Below are 9,703 nucleotides of genomic sequence, written 5' to 3'. Positions count from 1 at the left end.
ATTTAACCCCTAATCCCTTTGTTAGTGAAAAGGAGGCATGTCTCTGCCAAATAGTTAACCGGTATCCAGAGCTGGCCTATTCTTTTGGCAAGACAATTGGGGTTTTCTAGGGTCTGCAGAGTGCTTTTAACTAGGAGACTGGGCATGAACTAAAACACTGAGCATGGGCAAGCTGTCCCTCTTCCCCCACAGCCAACCACCACCCTAGATAGCTTAGATTTAGATGGCTGGGAGGCTCTGTTCCATTCAGCACAGCTCCCTGTCTATCTGATGATGGCGCTCTTGGCAGGCCAACCACTGTTGTTCCTGGAAAGACTATTGGGGAACCTGGTTGTGCTTCCCACACAACTCTCCTTCCGAGAGAAAGGGAGAGAAACAAAGAGAAAGAGAGAGAGATATGATCCCTGCATCCACCCTCACCCTCTCTTTCTCTCTGTCGATTTTCCTTTCATTTTCCCCCACGTTGGCCAGCCCCCTAGCAATTCGAGTTCAGCCAATGAGCTTCAGTCCCTCGCCATATGAGTGACAGCTAGCAAGATGCAACCACAGCAGAGAGAGAGAGAGAGAGAGAGAGAGAGACCTTTTCTCTCGTGAAAGCTACTTTCAAAACTACTGGCTAAAAAGTATACAAAAGTACCCGAGAATCCCTTTAAGTCTAAAATGAAAAGGTATTTATGTTAAGTAACTTATATTTTCACCCTTTAAATCCTTTCGGAATATTGTTTCAAACATTTTCTCAAATGCCATTACGTAAAGGATTATTTGTCTTCTACTGTTCAAATGTATTATGAAGTTATGAGCAATGTAAAAAAAAAACACAAAAAAAAGTCATATTCTGTGGTACTAGTTCCATGAATTTCAATGTAGCGTTTGCCCCCACTATTGGACACGGACAAACAGTACACCAAACGATGCATATGGACCTGCCCATTCTTTTTCTACTGTACCACTTATCTTGAAAACTAGGTCCCCTACAACTTCCCCCACAGTCAAAGGAGGATCAACACAACCTTTGACCTTAGACTCTCTTCAGATAGTATAGCTGTGTAAATGCTCATTGGCATATTTGTGTGCTATTACACTCACTTGACTAATACTGTATTTTCTTATTGTGATTTAGATAGCAACATACACTATCTAGTAAAGAATGCAATATTTTATGTTTTATGTTTTCAATATGTGAATTTGGGAATCAGTGGGACTGACTAGACTCTGTCAGCAGGAAGGTGGAGGAACAGTGAGAGAAGAGATAAAACAGAGGCAAAGGTCACCATTGATGTGTGTTTATGAGGACAGTAGACTCCCATCTTCTCGGTACACACGACCTCGCTTGCACATTATAAATACTTTATTTGAATCCACCAATCAAATGTACATTCAAAAGGATCCAAACATTTTAAAGATCCCTGTATGCATGAACACTCAAGGATACTGGTATTTTAGAAGTTTGTGGGCAAAGGCCTGCTCCATGTAGCCGTCAAATGAGCAGCCCCCATTCAAAATGAGAACCTCCCTCTCGCTTCCCTCCACAACAATAACATCTGGCGTATTTGGCACACAGGAAAACACATCATCATCAACATCAAACCGGCTTCCTCTTACACAATAATGTTTATGGATGCGTGCTGTTGGTGAGACGACCTGTCTAACCTCGCTGGCTATCATATCGACAAGGCGGTAATGTCTTGCAATGTATAAATCCTTGTATGAACAGCAACCATTCACAACATGGGCAACAGACTCTGTGACATTTGACTCTTGTAGAATACAAAATGGGTCATGGTTTGTAGGGTACCACAAACGGCTGCACTAGCTGCATCCGTCTGATACCGAGGAGTGTTGTCCTCGATGTAGCCTCCACAACAACACAACACTATCTGCCACAACGGCATCAGAGGCAGACACACACACATACACACATACTCACAATCCTCTTGTTAGTGACAGGGAGACATGTCTATGCCAAAGAGTTAACCGGTCTCCAGAGCTGACCTATTCTTTTGGCAGGACAATGGGGTTTTGTAGGGTCTGCAGAGTGCTTTTACCTAGGAGACTCGGTATTAACTAAGTGACTGCTGGCTCTCTTCCCTCACCAAAGGTCCTTGCTGATGGGCTGTGTACCACTCGGCCACCCACTAGCCTGGAGCATTGGGGCTTAGATGGTGGGAGGCTCTGTTCCTCTCAGTATAGCTCCCAGTCTGAAATTATTTAGACATTTACAAATGACATTTTTATTTTATTTTGGTTGAGACGAGTATGTTAATAATGTTGTTCTTAGTCTATTAAATTTGACTAGCCACAGATCAGATAAACAGGTAAAACAATTTCACTCATGGTTAGAACTAATCCTCTTCCTGTTTCTGTTTGGCCCTGTCCGGGGGTATCATCGGATGGGGCCACAGTGTCTCCTGACCCCTCCTGTCTCAGCCTCCAGTATTTATGCTGCAGTAGTTTATGTGTCGGGGGGCTAGGGTCAGTTTGTTATATCTGGAGTACTTCTCCTGTCTTATCTGGTGTCCTGTGTGAATTTAAGTATGCCCTCTCTAATTCTCTCTTTCTCTCTCTCGGAGGACCTGAGCCCTAGGACCATGCCTCAGGACTACCTGGCATGATGACTCCTTGCCGTCCCCAGTCCACCTGGCCGTGGTGCTGCTCCAGTTTCAACTGTTCTGCCTGTGATTATTATTATTTGACCATGCTGGTCATTTATGAACATTTGAACATCTTGCCCATGTTCTGTTATAATCTCCACCCGGCACAGCCAGAAGAGGACTGGCAACCCCTCATAGCATGGTTCCTCTCTAGGTTTCTTCCTAGGTTTTGGCCTTTCTAGGGAGTTTTTCCTAGCGACCGTGCTTCTACACCTGCATTGCTTGCTGTTTGGGGTTTTCGACTGGGTTTCTGTACAACACTTTGAGATATCAGCTGATGTACGAAGGGCTATATAAATAAATTTGATTTTGATTTGATATTTGATTTGTTTAATGAATCATTCTTCAGCCTCTGAAATAAATGTTTTAGTTGTAAAGGTACACTGGGTAATAATGAGACACATAGCCAACACTGTATTTTACATTGCGGGTCTCTGCAAACTTAACTCTGTGTGCTCAACCCAGCTAGTTGTTGCAAAGTCATTGTTTTTCAAATTCAACTAACATTCATTCAACTCAACAATTTCCCAATTTGAAGTCTAGCCAACTTGGATCTAGCCAACTTGAAAACGTAGCATTGGTAGTAGTCATAAACATAACATAGTCCCAAAATGTACTAAAAAGTGTAAGTAGGATAACTTAAAACATGAAGTCAGTATTTTCCAAAACAAGAATGTTGGAGATTTAAGGAATCGATTGCATTTCATATTTGAGGGTTGGAGTTTCATTTCAAGTAATGCCCACTAACACATGGGTGTTTGTTTGTCTCGGAATGCACACTGACTGTGGTCAATTTCGTTTGATGATTGATATCTCTATGGGGCCAACGTCTAACTACCTTTGAGGAGATAACACAAAGATGAGAGAACACCTCAGTCAATTTATAAAGCCCTTTTTACATCAGCAGCACAACAACAGAGGGGACAGTCAGGAGTCCAGCCAAGTAGTCCTGAGGCACGGTCCTATTTTCAAGTTTTGAAAAATGGTTCATTACTCTGAGCTTTATTATAGGTTCACAATGCACTTTAGTGGCATCTGCTGGTCGTTTTCTAAACAGTTTTCATCACAACTGTGGCACAGCGGTTAGCCGTTGGCTTCAGTATCCCACAATCAGCTTTGTGATTTTGACGATTCCTCCGAAGCTCCGGTATCAAACTACAGAATGAGATAGCAAAAGCTCAGGTTGCCAAACCTTGCGGAGATACAATCTTCGGCAAAATGATTCGCAAGGAGATTCCTGCAAAAATATTATTTGAAGATAACTTGACTATATACACGGGTGACCAGTACCGAGTCGATGTGCAGGGGTACGAGGTAATTGAGGTAGATAAATAACTAGGACTAAAGTGACTAGGCAACAAGATAGATAATAAATAGTAGCAGCAAAGTATGTGATGAGTCAAAACAGTTTGTGCTAAAAGGGTCAATGCAGTCTGGCTAGCTATTTGGTTAATTATTTAACTAACTATTTAGCAGTCTTATGGCTTGGTGGTAGAAGCTGTTCAGGGTCTTGTTGGTTCCAGAATTGGTGCATAGGTACCACTTGCTGTGCAGTAGCAGAGAGAACCGTCTAGGACTTGGGTGGATGGAGTCTTTGACAATTTTTAGGGCCTTCCTCTGATGCCGCATGGTATAAAGGTCCTGGATGGCAGGAAGCACAAACTTTTACCCTCACAAACTTTTACAGATGCACAATTTTACAGACGCACAATTGAACTGCCCACAACCGCAGGGCTCTCCAGGGTGGTGCGGTCTGCACAACGCATCACCGGGGGCAAACTACCTGCCCTACATGAAACCTACAGCACACAATGTCACAGGAAGGCCAACAAGATAATCTAGGAGAACAACCACCTGAGCCACTGCCTGTTCACCCCGCTACCATCCAGAAGGCGAGGTCAGTACAGGTACATCAAAGCTGGGACAAAGAGACTGAAAAACAGCTTCTATCTCAAGGCCATCAGATTGTTAAACAGCCATCACTAGCACATAAAGGCTGCTGCCTACAAACAGACTTGAAATCATTGGCCACTTTAATAATGCCACTTTAATAATGTTTACATATCTTGCATTACTCATCTCATATGTATATACTGTATTCTATACTATCTATTGCATCTTAGCCTATGCCTCTCTGACATTGCTCATCCATATATGTATATATTCTTATTCCATTCCTTTACTTAGATTTGTGTGTATTAGGTATTTGTTGTGGAATTGTTAGATATTACTTGTTAGATATTGCTGCACTGTTGGAACTAGAAGCACAAGTATTTCACTACACTCGCAATAACATCTATGTGTGTGACCAATAAAATGTGATTTGATTTTGATTTAGTATGATATGTCATGTTTGGTATGGTTACATAAGACAGAAGGTTACTTAAGGCAAAAACTAATAATGCTTACGTCTAGTTACCCAAAGATTGCGTGTTCGAATCTCATCTCGAACAATTAGCAACTTTGCAACTACTTACTACTTTTTAGGTACTTTGCAACTACTTAGCATGTTAGCTAACCCTTACCCTATCCCTAATTTTAACCCTTTAACCTAAACCCTAACACTAACCTCTTACCTAGTTAATGTTAATCACCCAGCAAGCGTTAGCCACAACAAATTGGAATTCGTAAAATATCATACATTTTGCAAATTCGTAATATATTGTACGAATTGCAATCTGTAATATATCATACAAAATGGATGATGGACATCCACAAATTAATACCGACTGCCTCGATTTGGTCTTATGTAGCAAATTTGGAAATTGTGTTTTTTACATTGGATAAAAGTAGAGACTCAGAGCTAGAAAATGGTATATCATACATTGCAGTTGAGGAACAATGGGAAAGTAATTCTGCTTTGAAAGTTGATCAACTTGTAACACCACTTTTGAGAAAATGGCCCTTGAATGTTTTGGTACCCCTACTGGAGAGCTCTTCTTCGTCTACACCCATTCAGCATTGTTCTCACCCTCTTAAGCCTTACCCCAGCCTTCTATTTAAGGATTCCCATGTGAGGCCATGTGGTAAACACACTATATCAAATCAAATGTACGTTTATTTGTCACATGCACAGAATACAGAAGGTGTACACGGTACAGGGAAGTGTTTACTTGCATAGTAGCAATATCAAAAACAGAAAGTGTCCAGATAAAAATATTTTATCAATATTTTATCATTATTAGATGCACTTGTCTAAATTGATGGGTCATGTGAAGGAAATGCTATAACCACCACCCAGCCACATCTATCGAGGTGGACGGGTCACTATTGTCTAGACACATGTTCATGATATACAATAGATGGCCCCAATCCCTCCCAGACACACCTGGTTTATTTGATGGGTCATGTAATAATCCAGCCAAAGTAGAGTCTTTTGTATAGACATGTAGCTAGCTAGCTAAACAATGAGCTGACATAATCCCAACTCATAATACTACTAATACAAACATTGTCATAGCTGTTCTATGAATCTGCAGGTAGATAAAGCTACCAACCTCGGTTCAATCTTGTTTCCATTGATCATCCTTGAGATGTTTCTACAACTTTATTGGAGTCCACATGTGGTCAATTCAATTGATTGGACATGATTTGGAAAGGCGCACGCCTGTCTATATAAGGTCTCACAGTTGACAGGCATTGTCAGAGAAGAAAACAAGCCATGAGATCGAAGGAATTGTGCATAGAGCGCCGAGACAGGATTGTGTCGAGGCACAGATCTGGGGGAAGGGTACCAAAAACTTTCTGCAGCATTGAAGGTCCCCAAGAACACAATGGCCTCAATCATTCTTAAATGGAAGAAGTTTAGAACCACCAAGACTCTTCCTAGAGCTGGCCGCCCGTTTCAGCAGCAGGGACTGGGAGCAGGGACTGGGAGACTAGTAAGGATCGAGGGAAAGATGAATGTAGCAAAGGGACAGAGAGATCCTCGATGAATACCTGCTCCAGAGCGCTCAGGACCTCAGATTGGAGCAAAGGTTCACCATCCAACAGAACAGCGACCTAAGCACATAGGCAAGACAACGCAGGAGTGGCTTCGGAACACATCTCTAAATGTCCTTGAGTGGCCCAGCCAGAGCCCGGACTTGAACTTTATCGAACATCTCTGGAGAGATCTGAAAATAGATGTGCATCGACGCTCCCCATCCAATCTGACAGAGCTTGAGAGGATCTGCAGAGAATAATGGGAGATACTCCCCAAATACAGGTGTGCCAAGCTTGTAGCGTCATACCCGAGAAGACTCGAGGCTGTAATTGCTGCCAAAGGACTTTACTGAGTAAAGGGTCTGAATAATTATGTAAATGTGATATTTCAGTTTTTTAAATCTAAAAACGTGTTTTTGCTTTGTAATTATGGGGCATTGTGTGTAGATTGATGGGGATTAAAAAAAACTATTTTAGAATAAGGCTGTAACAAAATGTGGAAAAAGTCAATGGGTCTGAATACTTTCCGAATGCACTGTATAATGACAAAAGAGAAGCTGCATGTATGCAATTATAGACACGTTGACTAATAGCCGACCAAAATGTTGGTAATTATAAGCAGAAACATATCTAAATCATGCATATCTACATCAGACATCACATATAGTCGGACGGTTGCGGACGTGGGGGGATTCTATAAACTAATACATGGAATTGTTTAAAGATGGTCATATCATGGATTATTTAGATATTTGATTTACTTAATATATATATATATATATATATATATATATATATATATATATATATATATATATATATATATATATATATATATATATATATATATATATTTTGAGAGTAGATCTTTCCATAGAATGGTCATATTAGTTAGTAGGCCAAACCGTTCAATGTTTTCGTGAGAAGTTTCTGGAGTTTTGGGATGTCTCCTAGTCTGACAAAAGCTCTGGAACTTTGCATCGGATCATCACAGCTAGCTAGCTGCTACCCAGTGGCTAACACCCTTGTCCCGAAGCTAGCACCAGTTAGCCTCGAGCCAGGCCCATCTCCCGGCTAGCAAACAAAATGACTCCAGCTACAATACCTATTTTACCAATTGGCCTGGACCCTTTGTCGATACGGAGCCTCGCCGACCCATCACGACTCGTCCCCTGACGTAATTCCGTTCAATGTGCCCTCAGCCGGCCTTTGCCGGACGTCGGTGAAGACGCTTCTGCTAGCCCCAGCCTGCTAACTTTATGAACGCTGTGTCTCCCGCTTGCTAGCGTAGTAACTACTACCTAACGGCTTCCCTGTTTCATACATTGCTGTTCACTGGACCCTATGATCACTTGGCAACATAGCTGGTGCCTGCTGGACTGTTCATTAATCACGGTACTCCATTTTGTTTATTTTGTTTATCTGTCGGTCCTAGCCTCGAACTCAGGCCCTGTGTGTAGTTAACTGACCCTCTCTGCCCATTCATTGCCATTTTACCTGTTGTTGTCTTAGCTGAAATATCTGTTGTTGTCTTAGCTAGCTCTCCCAATCAACTCGTGTTTGATTTATGCCTCGCTTTATGTCTCTCTCTAATGTCAATTTGCCTTGTATACTGTTGTTTAGGGTAGTTATCATTGTTTTATTTTACTGTGGAGCCCCTAGTCCCACTCAACATGCCTCAGATACCTCTTTTGTTCCACCTCCCACACATGCGGTGACCTCACCTAGCATACAGTGCCTTGCGAAAGTATTCGGCCCCCTTGAACTTTGCGACCTTTTGCCACATTTCAGGCTTCAAACATAAAGATATAAAACTGTATTTTTTTGTGAAGAATCATCAACAAGTGGGACACAATCATGAAGTGGAACGACATTTATTGGATATTTCAAACTTTTTTAACAAATCAAAAACTGAAAAATTGGGCGTGCAAAATTATTCAGCCCCTTTACTTTCAGTGCAGCAAACTCTCTCCAGAAGTTCAGTGAGGATCTCTGAATGATCCAATGTTGACCTAAATGACTAATGATGATAAATACAATCCACCTGTGTGTAATCAAGTCTCCATATAAATGCACCTGCACTGTGATAGTCTCAGAGGTCCGTTAAAAGCGCAGAGAGCATCATGAAGAACAAGGAACATACCAGGCAGGTCCGAGATACTGTTGTGAAGAAGTTTAAAACTTGTTAAGGATGCTGCGAATTTTCGCAGCTTTTTGTTAAAAATCGCGCAACATTTCAAAGTCCTGCTACTCATGCCAGGAATATAGTATATGCATATGATAAGTATGTGTGTATAGAAAACACTCTGAAGTCTCTAAAACTGGTTAAACCGGGTCTGTGGCTATTACAGAACGTGTTTAGGAGTAAAAATCCCTGGTAAAACTGTTTACCAAAAACACAAAAATAATATTCATCCGCCATTCAATGAATTGTCTAAGGCGACAGAAAATATATGCGAATCGCCTGTAAACGCCTACACGATGTCGCCATTGCTGTTAATTTCTGCCTCATTTATCCTTGGTTACGTCACGAATAGGCCCTTCCTGTCTTGAGGCGCACCACAGGATGTTGTGAAATTGAAAACATGGACGATGATTTCCAGACTTGCTGCTATCGAATACAGATCGCCCCGTGATCAATTTTATAGATTATTAACGTTTATTAATACCTAAAGTTGGTTTAGAAAAGTAGTTTGAAGTGATTTGTAAAGGTTTATAGGCAACTTTTATAATTTTAAAAAGTGACGTTGCGTCTTGTAAAGGGGCATTTTCCAGGATCTGACTGGCCTTCAGCAAATGACATTTTGGGTATACAATGACGGATTTAATCGGGAAAAATACCCAATTGTGATGTTTATGGGACATATAGGAGTGCCAACAAAGAAGCTCGTCAAAGGTAATGAATGTTTTATATTTTATTTCTGCGTTTTGTGTAGCGCCGGCTACCGCAAAATCTGTTGTTTAGGTGACGTTTTGGTATTTTGGGGGGGAGCATGCTATCAGATAATAGCTTCTCATGCTTTCGCCGAAAAGCATTTTACAAATCTGACTTGGTGGCTAGATTCACAACGAGTGTAGCTTTAATTCAGTACCTTGCATGTGTGTTTTAATGAAAGTTTGAGATTTAT

Source organism: Oncorhynchus mykiss, chromosome 1, assembly GCF_013265735.2.
Source record: "Oncorhynchus mykiss isolate Arlee chromosome 1, USDA_OmykA_1.1, whole genome shotgun sequence".
Taxonomy (NCBI): domain Eukaryota; kingdom Metazoa; phylum Chordata; class Actinopteri; order Salmoniformes; family Salmonidae; genus Oncorhynchus; species Oncorhynchus mykiss.
Note: the sequence above shows the minus strand (reverse complement) of the source record.